Source organism: Camellia sinensis, chromosome 2 (assembly GCF_055761805.1).
Source record: "Camellia sinensis isolate YWXY chromosome 2, ASM5576180v1, whole genome shotgun sequence".
NCBI classification, from domain to species: Eukaryota; Viridiplantae; Streptophyta; class Magnoliopsida; order Ericales; family Theaceae; genus Camellia; species Camellia sinensis.
The window spans coordinates 138044339-138062313 of record NC_138962.1 but is presented as its reverse complement, the minus strand read 5'-3'; positions in this window follow the sequence as shown (position 1 = coordinate 138062313).

Here is a 17975-nt window from a genome sequence, read left to right as displayed (position 1 = left end):
ATTTCCACTAATACATACATACATAGACATATCTAAGTTAAGTAACTACGGTTCTAAACACATCATACGGCCTCGGGCCAATTCATTAGTATCATTCGGGTCAAACTGGCCTTTGGCCCATTCGTACTTTCGTTCACGTTGAACTGGCCTTTGGCCCATTCATTCATGTCGAACTGGCATTTGGCCCATTCGTTTAGGTCAAACTGGCCTTCGGCCTATCCTTTCCTTCATATCAAACTAGCCTCTGGCCCATTCAAATGACAAATTGTTATTCGTGTCAAACTATCATTCGTGTCAAACTATTATTCGTGTCAAACTGGCCTTTGGCCCATTCATTTATTCATGTCGAAACGGCCTCTGGCCCATTCATTCTTGTCAAAACGGCATCTGGCCCATCCATTCATTCTTGTTAAAACGGCCTCTGGCCGATCCATTCATTCTTGTCAAAACGGCCTCTGGCCTATCCATTCATTCTTGTCAAAACAGCCTCTGGCCTAACCATTCATTCTTGTCAAAACAGCCTCTAGGCCATTCATTTGGTATAGCAAACATTGTCTGCCAATCGAATCAACGAATCTTATAAAACTTACATGGACATAAGCAATTGGACAATAACATATTTCAGATATCTTTGTTAGATATTACTCACAGTGATCGGCTGATTGATTTGCTCTGGAGCTTGACCCTACACATTCCATGAACACAAAAGGGTCACAAACAATTCAATCCGTTCTTAAATTCACATATTCCTTTTTAGGCTTCATTCTTATCTCTTTAACTCATTTATAATGCTCAATGTATGCCTAAGAGTGCTTGCAAGCGAAAGAGAACGGAAAACGGAACACAGAATGCATTTTCAAAATTTCAAAAAACAGGGTCCTCGCTCGAGCGTGGACTTTCCCGCTTGAGCGGACCCACGAGGCCTGTAAAAGTACTGGATATGTCAATTTTACGCTCGATCGCGAATTCTGGCGCTCGAGCGGAAGGCCTCTCTACATGGCTCCTCGCTCGAGCGTGAACTTACTCGCTCGAGCGTACACTATGTCTGTAGAAAATACTGGGAACACGATTTTCATGCTCGAGCGGCGGTTTCCCCGCTCGAGCGGACATCAAAATTCTGGAAAATCCAAAACATGTTCTTGAGCTTCAATTTGATGTTCAAAGGTTCCAAATGCATGATTTTAGCTCAAACTTCACATATACATATTCTAACATGGTATAAACATCAAATTACAACACAATGAAGCTCAATTTCACAAACCCTTTACACGCATGTTCCAATTTACCCCAAACTTGCTACCATGACAACAATTCCATGCATTTCAAACTCATTCCTCATAAATTGTACATGCATGTGGGATATCACTCCCATTTCAACTTACATGGTGCAATTGGTGATTACAAACATGAGCTTCAACCAAAATTCTTCATGGATCATGTATTTTAAACTTAAACATGCAAATTCAAGTAATTACATACATGCATGCACATATTGGCTTTCAATACAAAAAAATCAACTCAAATTCCTCATAATCAAACCAATCCATGTCCTTGACCATTATTCAAACTTGAATTCACAAGATGATAACTCAAAATTCATGAATTACTCACCTAGAGGCTTAATTCTCCCAATCTATAGCAAATTTTTGAGTTTAATCCTCTAATTCTTCACAAAATTGAGCCAAACCTTCAATTCCCTACATTATCTCTCTCTAATTCGGCTCTCTCACACTCAAGAGCCCAAAATCAGCCAAAATAAATGCAAAGGAGAGAGATTGAGTGCATATGGCCCTTTATATAGCCCCACTAGTCAAAATTATTAATATTAAATAATTGGGCACTTAATTAATCGTTCTGAATCTAATTATTTTGATCCGAGTCAATTTTCAATTAAATTTCACCGTAGGCTCTAAAAATTATGCTAATCACGATGGCGCAATCAATTTAGGTTCTGTGGCCGATAAGGCCTTTAATTTAAATTCCAAAGCAGATAATCAAATAGATATTCTTACGGTGAACAGATAGAAATTCAAAACCACATATGTTCATATAAATGGCACTCAAAATCATATCAAATACATAATCATATGCCTCAGGAGGATCAATTAGCATAATACGGAACAGGGGTATTACAGTCTTCCCCCCTTTAGGAAGTTTGGTCCTTCAAACTTATTTTACCTTCAGTTGAAAACAATTCGGAAGACCTCTAATTCAACGGTTCCAGTGCTATCCTTTAGATAGTTATTTGCTCGGTCTTAAAATCAAGCAACATTCTGTTCTTAATCAATCAGAGGCTTACCTTTTCCGCCATACAAGGTTTTGCACGGTGCCACATCGATACCAGAGTGTAAGCTGTTGTTGTAAGCAGAGTCTGCCAACAATGAATAGACTTTCCGAATTCCCTAAAAGATCTACTGAATATATTGGAGCATTTCTCTCAAAAGTTGTTTCTAATTATACATTAATTAGCGGATGGAAGGTAGCGCTGACTCACAATCCAGTTCCCATCGCCTCTTGAAGGCTTGTCTGAATTCAAACACATTTTAGGATCCCTGTCCAAAACAATAGATACTAGGATCCCATGCAAACGAGCAATCTTGTCGATGTAAACAGTTGTTAGTCTATAAGCATCCTACGAGAATTTCACAGGGAGGAAATGAGCAAACTTAGTAATCCTATATACAATAACCCAAACAGGACTTATACCCTTGGTGTCCAAGGCAACCCCACAATGAAATTCGTTATTTGGCTTTGACTTGTTGGTACCGAAAATATTTAGACACAAATTCAACAATTTTCTTTTTCACAATAGGTCACCACATACTTATTTTAGATGCCAGTTAACTTTACCATAGAAGTTCGGTCTATTCCCTTGTCACAAAAGTTCAATTCATTCTTCAATAACTCCGCAATTCACAATCCAATTCGGTATTTAGTTTAGTGTCATCACAGTTATCCAAGGTCAATCAAAAGTCTATAGGAATTTAAAGCGGATCCAGACATTGATTCCCAAGCCAACAAAGATAACAATGAAGCAATCAACCACACGACATACGCAACTCATATATCCCCATAGTACCAATTGTAAAGTACAATAACATCGAGGCAGTCGACTTCTAACAGAATACACGTGTTCTCAATTCATTCAACAGTTTATAGTTTACAATTCGGTTTAACATTCACTTCCTTGTTCTTTCGAGTCTTTCCACATTATCTCATCGTCGCCAAAAGCAGAAGGCAATTCATATATTAATCCCCATGATGTCAAAGATGATATCAAAACAGTCAATCACAAGTTAAACATAATTTACACATCCTCAAAGCCCCAATTACAGAATGTAACGGCATTGAGCAGTTATTTACACAAGGCATATTGAATTCACATACTTTCAGACAATCAAGGTTTTTAAAAGCTTCTTGGATGTTAATAACACCCACATAATACCAAAGGATGACATTCTAGACAAAACAAATGAATAATCATCTCGGAATCGAAGCACGCCCGTTCACGACCGTCGGTGGCCGACCCGGGATCGGTTAGACAAACCCACCCGTACAAAACCGTCGGTGGCAAAAGAGATATCTCAACAAAGGTGCTACATAGGCTTAACGTCCCCTAGCACGAAAGAACGTCTCAAGAATGTCATCAAAACAAAACAATACCACTCACATAATCCTGATTTCCCAAAATCCGATAACACTGAAGCAGACTTATGAAACATATTCTGATTAGTTGAGGATAAATATTCATTACTGTTTACAGTCAAATCAATCTATTGTCATCAGCTTCCATAGCGTCAAATAAGCAAGAGTATGACAATACACCAGCATTGTTCCTTAAGACACCTGATCACTGGATTTGCACAATTCAGTTCATTTCTAACACATATGTCCTCAATAGTTGAAGGTTGGTTCTCAACGGTGTTCATGGTTAGATCAATTTGTTGATAGCCCACAGAAGGTCTTTCAAGTAAGTCGAGTACTCCAAACGGATTCAAGTTTTGGGTCTATCAATTTTCCTACCAAGAATAATCTGGCTATTTATTCATATGTAATCCGTACTTCCCCTTAACAAGGTCAAATCAGATAGAGGGTCTCATCAAATTAATCCCGTCAAGGTCTTGCCAAATCAAATCGAGCAAAGGTCCCATCAAATTCTATCAAATGAGGGTTCTAACAGGCCCAATCAAACAAAAGTTCTATCAGATTGAATCAGATAAAAGTTTTCTCAATGGGGTATTTTTGGTTCTGTAAGGCACACTTCGTTGCTTAGGTACATAGTCGATAGTTTCACAACTGTTCTAAGTTCATAAGTTCTCAAAATCATATCGGAGTCATTTATCACAACTGTTCATGTCAAAGTATTTCAAATCATGTACAATATGGCATTGTTCACATAAGTTCAGGTGTAGTTGCATATGCAGGCGTTCATATCAGGAGGTATATATCATAATCAGTATAGAAGTTCTCAAATAGGTCTTATATGCAAGCACATGGTACACAGTAATACATTAAACAAAGTTCTTCGGTTACACATAATATAGGATTTGTCACGCAGAGGTTCCAAATTAGTCACAAAAACATAGGTTTTTGAGTCAAGCTTAACATAGTCACATAGTTCAGTCAATTTTCTACCAATCCATATACATGATCTCGCAATTTATAGAGTTTGTTATTTGGGGTGCTCAACCCAGTCACATTATCACAGAGTCATAATTCCAGTGGTTTAGTCATTGAAAACAGTAATATAACAAATCACCTTGAGCATAGGTTTAGATGTACACGTGCATGTGCAGAGTTAATCGATATCCTAATGCATATTTCACAAATTCCCCAAATGGAGCATATACATTCAATGAATACGGTCTCGACCTTGTGGGTCTAACCAGTCTGGATACACATGTAGTAGATACGAAAAAGATGCCGATCCGAGTCGAATAATACCCCAAGCGAAGATATACACATGTACTAATTCAGAATCAATCAACACATAAGCATTCGTTTGTAAATAGTATAGATACCTGGGATAACGTTCGTAGTATTCTGAGCGCTTTCTAGGATAAGTGTGATTACTCTATCCTGATTAACAATTCCTAACATTGGTACGAATCTAGTTGATGCAGAAGATTTATTTACGTTCCGTTCAGTTCGGGGACAGTTCCTTACCATATGGTCCACTTTACCACACCTATAACAAGCCCCAGAAATTCGATAGCAAACTCCTCGATGTTTCTTACATTGGTGGTGGCAAAGGTTCTTGCCGTGGTGACAACTGACGTTGTTGTCTTAAAATCTCTGCCATTTCTTGTACTATTCTTTGCAGTCTATTAAGTCGGGCTGTAGGAGAGTCTGCCAACTCGTATGCCCTTACTTTATCCATATTCTACACAAATTCTTATTAAGCCTTGCCAAATACCGGGATGCCCGATACAAAAATAAACACAGATACACATGCGTACATTCGCAAATAGGCACATTGTTATATTCCCATTTTATGTATCGTCAAGGCACAATTAATCACATACGTAATAGATGATTGCATACTTATTAGACATCGCATGCTGAACATTTACTAAGTAGTTATATACTCAAATCATGTTCATATTTCACATAGACACCCATTTGCAGAATCGAATGCACATAAGCAATTTTTCATGACTCATATGTTCATATATGTGCATTATAACAAAACAAACTTGTTGTACACAATAATGTAACAATTCGTATCTCATATAATCACATGTTCTCACCACCTGATTAAACTTGCGTTATACTTTATACAAAAGATTCACAGGTATGCATATACAAAAGAGCATACGTATTCAAATATTTTGCAATGCAAGCAATTCACAAACTTAGAGCACATAATCGTTCGTATCAAAATAGTTAGGCATATTCTTGATGCTTCCAAATTCATACTTATCACATGAATGCATCCTAGATCTTTTCTAGATGCTTATTGCTCTTTTGGACAAGTGTGTGAGTTATTAACTCGTGCTCTGATACCACTCTGTCACGACCCGAACTCGCCCCTATGGGTTAAGGCCATAACCAGCCAGTAATCACAATATTACCTACGACCTCAAACCAAATAAGACAAAACTCATCAGAGTAAAGGGGCCGAACGGAAGCAAATTTAAAACCTTGTCCATAGAGCCGTGCTTATATGCACATCATAACATTCCACATTTACATATGTTAATAACTCAAAACAGAAAGTATAGTAGCATGAGGTTCTATACAGATAGGATCATTCAAATCTAAGTCAGCCAAACAAAACTATACATAGACGTATACCAAAGTCCTCACCAACATGGCAAAATACACAGAATGGCAAAAGGGCGAAGACGTGTCTCATGCGTGAGACGCAAGGGCTAACTCTTCAAAACTTTGGTTGTTTCATACAGACTTCACTGAGGCTGGGTTTGGACCTCTCTTGGCTCACCTACAAACACATGAATGAGCGTGAGTGAAAGCCCAATGAATAATATCAAATAAAGAATATACATTGGAACAATATATATCAAACGGCCTTGGGCCCAATTTATATTTGTACTAATAAATACATACATAGACATATGCAAGTTAAGTAACTGTGGTTCCAAACACATCATACGGCCTCGGGCCCAATTCATTAGTATCATTCGGGTCAAACTGGCCTTTGGCCCATTCGTACTTTCGTTCACGTCGAACTGGCCTTTGGCCTATTCATTCATGTCGAACTGGCCTTTGGCCCACTCGTTTAGGTCAAACTGGCCTTCGGCCCATCCTTTCCTTCATATCAAACTGGCCTCTGGCCCATTCGAATGACAAACTGTTATTCGTGTCAAACTATTATTCGTGTCAAACTGTTATTCGTGTCAAACTGGCCTTTGGCCCATTCATTTATTCATGTCGAAACGGCCTCTAGCCCATTTATTCATGTCAAAACGGCCTCTGGCCTATCCATTCATTCTTGTCAAAATGGCCTCTGGCCCATCCATTCATTCTTGTCAAAACGGCCTCTGCCCCATTCATTTGGTATAGCAAACATTGTCCGCCTATCGAATCAACGAATCTTATAAAACTTACATGGACGTAAGCAATTGGACAATAACATATTTTAGATATCTTTGTTAGATATTACTCACAGTGATCGGCTGATTGATTTGCTCTAGAGCTTGACCCTACACATTCCATGAACACAAAAGGGTCACAAACAATTCAATCTGTTCTTAAATCCACATATTCCTTTTTAGGCTTTATTCTTATCTCTTTAATTCATTTATAATGCTCAATGTATGCCTAAGAGTGCTTGCAAGCGAAAGAGAACGGAAAACGGAACACAGAATGCATTTTCAAAATTTCAGAAAACAGGGTCCTTGCTCGAGTGTGGACTTCCCTGCTCGAGCGGACCCACAAGGCCTGCAAAAGTACTGGATATGTCAAATTTACGCTCGATCGCGAACTCTAGCACTCTAGCGGAAGGCCTCTCTACATGGCTCCCCGCTTAAGCATGAACTTACCCGCTCGAGCGTACACCATGTCTGTAGAAAATACTGGGAACACGATTTTCATGCTCGAGCGGCGGTTTCCCCGCTTGAGCGGACATCAAAATTCTGGAAAATCCAGAACATGTTCTTGAGCTTCAATTTGATGTTCAAAGGTTCCAAATGCATGATTTTAGCTCAAACTTCACATATACATATTCTAACATGGTATAAACACCAAATTACAACACAATGAAGCTCAATTTCACAAACCATTTGCATGCATGTTCCAATTTACCCCAAACTTGCTACCATGACAACAATTCAATGTATTTCAAACTCATTCCTCATAAATTGTACATGCATGTGGGATATCACTCCCATTTCAACTTGCATGGTGCAATTGGTGATTATAAACATGAGCTTCAACCAAAATTCTTCATGAATCATGTATTTTAAACTTAAACATGCAAATTCAAGTAATTACATACATGCATGCACATATTGGCTTTCAATACAACAAAATCAACTCAAATTCCTCATAATCAAACCAATCCATGTCCTTGACCATTATTCAAACTTGAATTCACAAGATGATAACTCAAAATTCATGAATTACTCACCTAGAGGCTTAATTCTCCCAATCTATAGCAAATTCTTGAGTTTAATCCTCCAATTCTTCACAAACTTGAGCCAAACCTTCAATTCCCTACACTATCTCCCTCTAATTCGGCTCTCTCACACTCAAGAGCCCAAAATCAACCAAAATGAATCCAAAGGAGAGAGATTGAGTGCATATGGCCCTTTATATAGCCCCACTAGTCAAAATTATTAATATTAAATAATTGAGCACTTAATTAATCGTTCTGAATCTAATTATTTTGATCCGAATCAATTTTCAATTAAATTTTATCGTAGGCTTTAAAAATTATGCCAATCACGATGGCGCAATCAATTTCAGGTTTTGTGGCCGATAAGGCCTTCAATTTAAATTTCAAAGCAGATAATCAAACAGATATTCCTTTGGTGAACAGATAAAAATTCAAAACCACATATGTTCATATAAATAGCACTCAAAATCATATCAAACACATAATCATATGCATAAGGAGGATCAATTAGCATAATACGGAACAGGGGTATCACACATTCTTTCCAAATCAAGTAATAACTCGTTCCGTCCCATGAGCAAGCTTGCCAAATTCTCCATACCCTTTTAGCTAAGAGCAACGGCAACGGTATTGGCTTTACCGGGGTGGTAATGGATTTGTAGATCATAATCTTTGATAAGTTCTAACCATTGTCTTTGTCGCATATTCTACTCCTTTTGAGTGAAGGAGTACTTAAGGCTCTTATGATTGGTGTAGACTTCACATGTAGTCCCATACAAATAATGGCGCCATATCTTCAAAGCAAAGACTACTGCAGTGAACTCAAGGTCGTGCATGGGATAAATCTTTTCATGGGGTTTAAGTTGGTGAGAGGCATATGCAATGACCCTTCCATTCTGCATAAGTACACAACCCAACCTTTTGTAAGAAATGTCACTATAAATCACAAATCCCTCGGTATCAGATGGTAAGGCAAGGACTGGTGCTGTAGTTAACCTTGTCTTCAACTCCTGAAAGGCAGATTCCTGTTGTTATGACCATTCAAACAAAACACCCTTCTGGGTCAATTGGGTAAGTGGCACAACAATTTTCGAAAAGTCCTTAACAAACCTTCGGTAGTACCGGCTAATCCCAAGAAGCTACTCACCTTAGTTACATTAGTAAGAGTTGGCCAATTAACAATAGCTTCAATCTTGTGTGGGTTGACAGAAACGCCTTCCTTCGTTATGACATGTCCCAGAAATCCCACTTCATGTAGCCAAAACTCACATTTCTTCAATTTTGCATACAGTTTCTTATCCCAAAGGGTCTGAAGAATTAACCGTAGATGGTTCTCATGAGTTTCCATACTTGTCGAATAAATAAGGATGTCATTAATGAACACAACCACAAAGTCATCCAAATAGGGCTTAAAAACACGATTCAGTAGAACCATGAAGGCCGTTGGTGTATTGGTAACCCCAAACGGCATAACTAAAAATTCATAATGTCCATAACGGGTTCGAAAAGCAGTCTTCTCAATATCCTCGGCTTTGACCTTTAGTTGGTGATACCCGGTTCACAAATCTATTTTGGAGAAGACTTGTGCACCCTGTAGTTGATCGAACAAATCATCGATCCTAAGCAAATGATACTTATTCTTTATAGTTACCTTATTGAGCTCTCTATAATCCACACACAACTGAAGGGTCCCGTCTTTGTTCTTTACAAAAAGAACTGGTGCGCCCCAAGGAGAAGTGCTCGGGCGGATGAACCCTTTGTCGAGTAAGTCTTGTAACTGCACCTTCAACTCTTTCATTTCAGCGGGTGACATTCGATAAGGAGTTTTGGAAATGGGCTAAGTTCCCGTCACTACATCAATTGTAAACTCAATTTCGCGATCAACTAACTCTCCTAGTAACTCCTCTGGAAAAACATCCGGAAAATCACGAACAACTGGAATTGCATCAATGCCCCCATCTGCTAGTTGTCCACCCAAAATACTACATAAATATCCCTGACAACCCTTTTGTAATAATTTACATGCCTTCATTGCGAAAATCAAATAAGGTGGGGAAATTACCCCTTGCCCCTTGAACATAAACTCAGACTGTCCCGGAGGTTGGAAGGTAACTTGTTTAGACATACAATCAATAGTAGCATGACATTCACTTAACCAATCCATCCCCAAAATTATGTCAAAGTAAGCCATGTCAAGAGGTAACAAATTGGCTACCTGAATATCCCCAATTAGGATTTCAGAAGCAACATAAATAAACTTACATACCATAGGCTCCCCTGATGGTGAGGACACACAAAAGACATAAGGTAATGGTTCCATTGGCCTATTTAAATGACTAGCAAATGCTTTTGATACAAAAGAGTGGGTAGAGCCTAAAACAAATAACACATGTGTGGAATAACCATTAATAGAAAATGTACCTGATACCACAGCCTCGGTATTCTGCACATCACCTAGAATTAGCACAAATACTCGAAGTTCCCGAATTCAATTTCTTACTCGGTGGTGCCACTGAACCCCTTGAGGCTTGGGTATTCTGCCTCTTCCCTTTCCATTCTGAAACCTGGTTTTGAGCGGCAACGTTACCCTTAGCTATTACTGCCCTTTCCAACACATCAACATATGTAGGTAATTTCAGCACATTGATTGGGTTGAGAATAGCAGTCCGTAATCCTCCTTCAAACTTTCTTGCTTTCTTGTAGTCCGTTTCTACCATATGTGGTACGAAACGGGCCAATTAAGCAAATTGAGCTTCATACTTTGCAACAGTTCTATTCCCTTGTCTCAAGGTCTCAAACTCGGTCAATTTCTTGTCTTGCATACATTGTGGAAAATATTTATCATAGAACAGCTCCAAAAATTAAGCCCATGTTAACCCTTGGTGTTCAACTCTTGTGAGCATCCACCACCTCCGCGCTTCATCTTCTAGAGTGAAGGCAACAAGTTGCACTTTTTGGGCTTCGATAGATTGAAGAACCTCAAATAACTTTTTTATGCCCAATACCCATGCTTCTGCTTTCATTGGTTCAATTTCCCCCTTGAACGAGGGTGGCTTCATCTTCTCAAATTCTTTCGTGAGCGTAATCGTTCAGCCCTCAACTTGATGATCTTGTACCATTGGCGGTGGTATAGGTGCCAGTGGCGGTGGTGGTTGCTGTTGTTGTTGTTGCCTCAAAGTTTCTGCCATTTCCATAATCATCCTTTCCACTCTATCAAACCGTACGGAGGTGGAATCCTCCAGATCATCCGTTCCCGTGCTCACCATGATCTACATAATGGTTAGTTATAATGTATACAAAAATACACAAAGAGGCATGGATCATAGTTATTTCAAAATACATGTCAGTAATTATTGCATATACAAATCTCGTCGCTATATATACCATTTAATATGCACCAAAAAGTCACATGCATGTAACTTAAGCCTTTTCTAGACTCCCTAAAGCTTAATGAACTTGTGTGTGAGATAGCAACTTGTGCTCTGATACCAACTGCCACGACTCAAACCTGCCCCTAAAAGTTCGGACATGACCGACCTGTACTTAGGCCTCAAAACCAAATTTCCTTAAGTTTTACTCGACATTGGGGCCTGAACGGAAACAAATGTAATTTCAAAATAAAATATCCATTGAGCTGTGTCTAAATGCCAGGATCTTAACACAACATACCATACATATGTATCTATAACATTTTTATATACTGTTCATACTACACGAAGTTCACACATATAAGTCCATACAAAGGGAAGCAACCCGAAAGTTAAGTACAAGTCAAGTCAGTTAAAAGATTTGACAAAATACTCCACTACACCGAACTCCACAAAATAAAACAAGGTCTATTTCGGGTGACTCGACAAAACTGGTCCAGCAAAAGGCTCCTGGAGCTGACCTAGGGTTGTCCTCCAGGTTGATCACCTACATAGCATACATAAATATAGAATGAGCAAGGCTCAGTGAATAATAGTAATGTAAAAAGATTCATGTGAATAAGCATAAGATACATAACATATAATTTCATGGGTTATTTGCTTGTCTTAGTCATGAATACGTAGCAAAACAGCCTCGGGCCCAATGTTATACAGGACGGCCTTAGGCCCAATATAATACAGAACGGACTTAGGACCAACATATCAACAATTGTTTACAACGAATAGGGTAGATGAAAGATCAGCATGTCTCCATCTCCCTTAGCCGAAAGGCCATGAGTCATAGGTAGTCCATATCAGAACGGCCTCAGGCCCATTATTCAATCATTCCAGTTATTCTATCAACCACAACTCATATAACTTATGTCGTTCACTAGCAAAGTAAATAAATAATCCCCTCCTGCACGTGCCCTACACATTGAACACAATTCGTAAGTACATTACTTTTCTTTAGTTTTCTCTTTTTATTCTATGTTCGATTCGCTAAATCCCATTCAATTAAACGCATTACAGAAGCATCAAATGGACAGATTGACACGTTCGGAGGGTTGAAAAGAGCAAAAGAAATTAATAGAATTTTTCACCTTTGGCCGCATGTGTAGCTCCGCACGTGCATTTATTTCAGAATGCAATCTTGGTCTCCCTTGTTTTCTGTACGTGTGGCTGTGAGCCCCGCATGTGCAGTTGTGTTCCCGCACGTGCGGTCATGAGCCCGCACGTGCGGTTCTGGCTCTGTTTTTGGGCAGTCCGAATATCATCAAAATTTAAACTTTCCAAAGGCATTTCTAAGGGCAAATATGAGCAATATCTCTCCAATATCAAATCATGTGAACATAATAAACATGAATTCATACATACATAGATCATAATTCACTTTAAACAATTTATACAACTTAATAATCACATTTCTTTTTATCTTTTCATGGTTAAACAAAGTAGATACAAACATATGTGCAAAGACTAAAGATTATCTAACACAAGAATCAACCCTTAACTAGATCAAAACAATGGATCTTGATGTCTTTCATGAATATATACCAACCAAAGTGAGTAATTGAAAAGCCCTAAGTTAAATAAGTGGAGAACATCATTCTCAAGCTTGATACTAAACAATTGGAGTGAGGTTGAGGGTATTTTAGCTAGATTACACATACCTTGTTCTCTATTCTTGAAATTTCTAGCAAAAATCTTCAATTTCCAAGCCCTAGTTGCTCTTTTCTTCCTCTCTTTTTTCTCTTCTCTAAGTCTCCAGGAGATATTTTATATTTGTTTTGATGTCAAGTGTTGCCGTGTACCTCTTATATCTAAGGCTTATATAAGGTTAGCCCAAATAAATCACTTTAAGCCATTACGAATCAAATTTGTACGAAACTGTATATTATGTCGTAAAAATCATGTTAATTATAAATGTAAAGTCAATTTCGGGTTATCGCGTCTCTAAGACTTTCAATTTCTAGTCCAAACATCTCAATTTTAACAGATTTTCTCCAATAACCGACATATATAATATTTAAATAAATAATTCACGTAAGTAAGCACAACTTTAAATGGAATTTCACATTAAGCATGTCATTACTCATATAATGAAAGATATAAAACATATAAGAGGGTCAGGTTATTACAGGTGTTTTGTTCACCTTACTTGCTATGTGCTGTGCATGAGGTTCAGCACAGAGGGTCGTTATTTCATACCAGTGGTTTGGATACATTAGTGGTTGGGTTGAAAGTAGCTCAGTAGTGAAACAGTAGTTAGTGGTCAGTGGTACAAATGCAATGATTGAGCCGAAATGCTGCTGGATGTATATCTAATATTTGTAATGAGCCAAATTGCTGCCGGATTTTTGTTTGATGTATGTTTTGTTTTCTTTGTTTGTTTTTCTTTTGCTAGGTAGTTAATTCATCATAGTTTCAGAAAGTTCAGACACCCCTAAAACCCTGTGGACTCGTGCTGGTAGGCTCTACAAAGCTACATATCTGATTTAAGGTCACCTAGTGTTAGTATCACTTCCATCAATATCTAGAAGAAGAGTCAGACAAGCACAGTTGATCTAGAGCCCATGTTAGTCACCTTTCAGATCTCTTTCACAGATTTTATAGTAGTCACCCCTTAGATCTCCTCTATTTAGTATCCAGTAAACCATTCTCCAGTCTCTGCAATGGCTCAGAATCTGACAGATACCGTCAAAATGATTGCTAATCTCTAGCAGTCCACGGATGCTATTAATATCACATTAGCTACTCAGGGCAATGCCATCACTGGGATGCAACAAACGGCCAGGGCAACTATCGCCTATCCACTTCCAGTTAATCACCCAGATCCAAACCTACTTTTGGTAATTAAGAATGTTCTAGGTCTTGGCCAACCAGAAGAACTAGCCTAGGCTTCTGTTGCTAGAGCTCCGGTATATCTAGTTGAAGGGCTCTTTCCCTTTGATATCGCCGAGTTCGATTTAGCTATACTGAAGATAGCAAAGTCAGAGAAGTTGTTTAAGAAGTCACAAGTGATCAATTCCATTCTTGATACTGAGGATGGATATACAGAAGCATTTGTCAAATTATCGAAAAGATTCAAGATGCCACATATTGATCGGTTTGATGGATCGAGAGACCCTATGGTACCTATCCACTTATTCTCCGATATTTTGAGACCCATAGGTCTGACCCATCCTCAGAAACTTTTTCTGTTTGGGAGAACTTTGTCAGGAATTTGTGACACCCGAATTTGTAAATTTAATTCAAATACTACAATAAATAGAATTCTTTATTAGTATAAAAAAATAAAAAATAAATAATAATAATAATGGTTGTAGGTGATAAAATGTAATCTAATTAGATTATTAAAACCTTGGGCCTAATGCAAATTAAATCAAAGGTTAAAAAAAAAATATGGTGGTTTATCACCATCCTAATATATAGGATGGTGACTAAGTGATCACCAACTTAGGCCACATGAAGAAAGGGAGAAACAACACCTGTTAGACAGGTGGCCAAGATTGAAGCAGCCCACCTAGTCTGAAACCATGCAAACATGCCTATAAATAGTGACATACCTGTGTAGTAAGCTTCAGAAGTAAGGACAAAGAATTGGAAACCATTCGTAGTGAGGTAAGCTTCGAGAACTGAGGGAGTGTAGCTGGGAGTTGTAGTAGGAAAATAAAGGCTAAGGGTCAATCTTAAGGTGAGTTATATTTTACCTTGAGTTACCATAATATATTTTACGAATGTTTTGAGCTACCATAATTTTTTTTATATAATTTATGTTTTATGGTTATGTTAATGTTTCAATTACGTGGATTATTTCTTGAACTCTATTTGCTTAAATTGAAACCCATGGATATGTTTGTTTAAATTTTAGAAATTATTTGATAATAATCTTGTAAACAATTATTTTTTGTAAGTACCATCATTGCAGTCCCATGCCTTGGGGGACTTAAAACAACAAACCATTGGTCCCTGTTTGGCCACTTTGTGGTCTTATGTTTGTCATGGATCCATTGACCCCTGTTCTGTTCTGTTCTATACTGTGTTTATAGTTATTTACGTAATTTTTATTTCAGTTTCTGCCACTTAAATAATTTATTTATGCAACTTAAATTATGTTAATGTTTTAGCTTAAATAACTATCCATGGCTATTTTGTACCCCTATACTCACAATATAATATTTCTCACTCTGCTATGTGCTTATAGCTGTTACCCCTTTCAAGTGACGAGACTTAGCAGGATCAAGATGGGGGATAAACCATAGTGTTTTTTTTTGTACTATCTGTATTTCTAATTGGACACTTGGAATAAAATAAAAGCCCAAATGACTATGTTTGTTTCCTTTTAATAAACATTCAGTATCCAATTATTTTATTTTAATTTATTCGTTTGCGCTACGACTATAAAATTATTTAATTATTTTATTTTCATTTTGTTGCGACGCCGAGCCTTTGGGTATCGGGTTTAGATCGTGACAGAATCGGTGTTACTTGGTATGCCAAGTTGGAAGACAAGGTAAAGCAAAACTGGGAGGAATTAGCTGAGACATGCATCGCTTAATACTCATACAATAGATAGATCAAAGTAACTACTCGGGATTTGGAAGCCACATGCCAAGAACTAAAGGAAAGCTTCGTTGAATTCATAACAAGATGGAGGTCTAAGGCAGCCGTGATGACTAATAAGCCCTCAGAAAACGATTAAATCCGGATAGTGGTAAGGAACCTTCATAGCAAGATGTTGCAAAAGATGATAGTTCTCCCACTCTTTACTTTCAAAGATCTACATGAGGTAGGAATTCAGATTGAAGATGCTATGAAACAGGTGATCATTGTAGATGAGAAAAAACCTGTAAGAAAGACCTTTGTTTATGATTCCAAATATTACTAGTAGTAGTAACACAGCCGTAAAGCCATCAGAAGTTAGTATTGTCACCACAACAACTAAAACAGCCAATCCCTTTGCCAATGACAACCCACAACCATACAGTCAGAACCGATTCCCAATCTGTGACTTTTATCCACTCTATATGACCTAAAAGTGCTGGTAGAAAAAGGCCATCTCAAGCTTCCTGATCCGTAACCTTTTCTTGGCCTACTTCTATGTAGGCATGACGTATCCAAGTACTGTGCTTTCTACCAATAACAAGGCCATGAAACCGACCGATGCATTCATCTTTGCCATGAGATCTAGGACCTTATGGCGAAGATTTAGGACCTTATAGACCGCAAAATCATAGCTTTACCATAAGATCCACCACAAAGGCCAAATGTCACCACCAACCAGCTGTTTACCTATGATCAAGTTTCTCCACCTCCTTGTTTTAACCTTATCCATACACTATTGAGAGCACTGATCTGTGCATGATGGATGCACCTCGAACTCAGTTAGAACCCAAAAATCTTGTGGTAGCAGAATCTAAAGAATGAGAGATAGTGATAGAAAAGGAAGAAGATAAGGGCATGAAAGAAAAGACAAAACTTAAAGTGGAAATACTGGAAATACTAGTGATAGAAACCAGGAAGTTGTCAAAGAAAGGATATGATCCCAGCAGATATATAGTACCAGTCGGTCATCCAAAATCAAAGGTTATTTTACCTGATGCATTCTTCATTAATATTATCAGGAAAGATGTACCTGAGCAAGGGCTGGTCGACTTGACTGATTTAGAAGAAGACTTGGATAGCCTCCATTTCTTTGAGGAGCAGAATCTAGACGATGTACATATTGAATGGTGAAACCCGAACAATTTGGCTAATGTCCATAGATGGGCAAGCACTGAGGAGCATTTAGAAATAAAGAAAAATGATGAAGAAGTAAGGAAGAAGGAATAAGCCAGTAAAAAAGCAAAGGGGAAGGAAGAGGTAGGCGAAAGTAGTAAAAACAGAGAAAGTAGTGAGCCAGAAGAATCCAAGGCAGAAGAAATTGAGAAAGGACTAAAGGTTGAGAAAGAGGAGACTAAAGTGGAAACACCCAAGCTAGAGAGAACTGGACCAATTGAGCCAACCATAGAAGAAGATAGACGGAGGTCCAATCTGGCATGGGCGCACTTGAGAAGAAATGAGATCTTTGTAGAAATCCAGTCAACATCACCTTACCAAACGAGAGGAGATAATTATAGTATGGAAATGATACACGTTGAGCTCGATGATTGCCTGTCTATAAATGAAGAGGAATCATGAGAAGACCATGATTTACACTTCACCCATACTGATGAAGGTTTGGGAAACAATGCTCCAGATGACACCTGGTATTTGGAAGAAATTGATCATCTAACTAGGAGCGGGTGTTTCTTCAAGCCTTGAAACCTAGATCAAGGTGAGTCGTTAGGAAAGGATGTGGAAAAGGGAAAGAAAAGAAGAAATAAGAAGATGAAGATCTAGTTCTTAAACAATTGAAGAAGATCCAAGCTAATATCTCAATCTGGGGATTGCTCATGGCATCTGAGAACACCAACAAACTATGCTTACATCATTAAGCAAAGCTA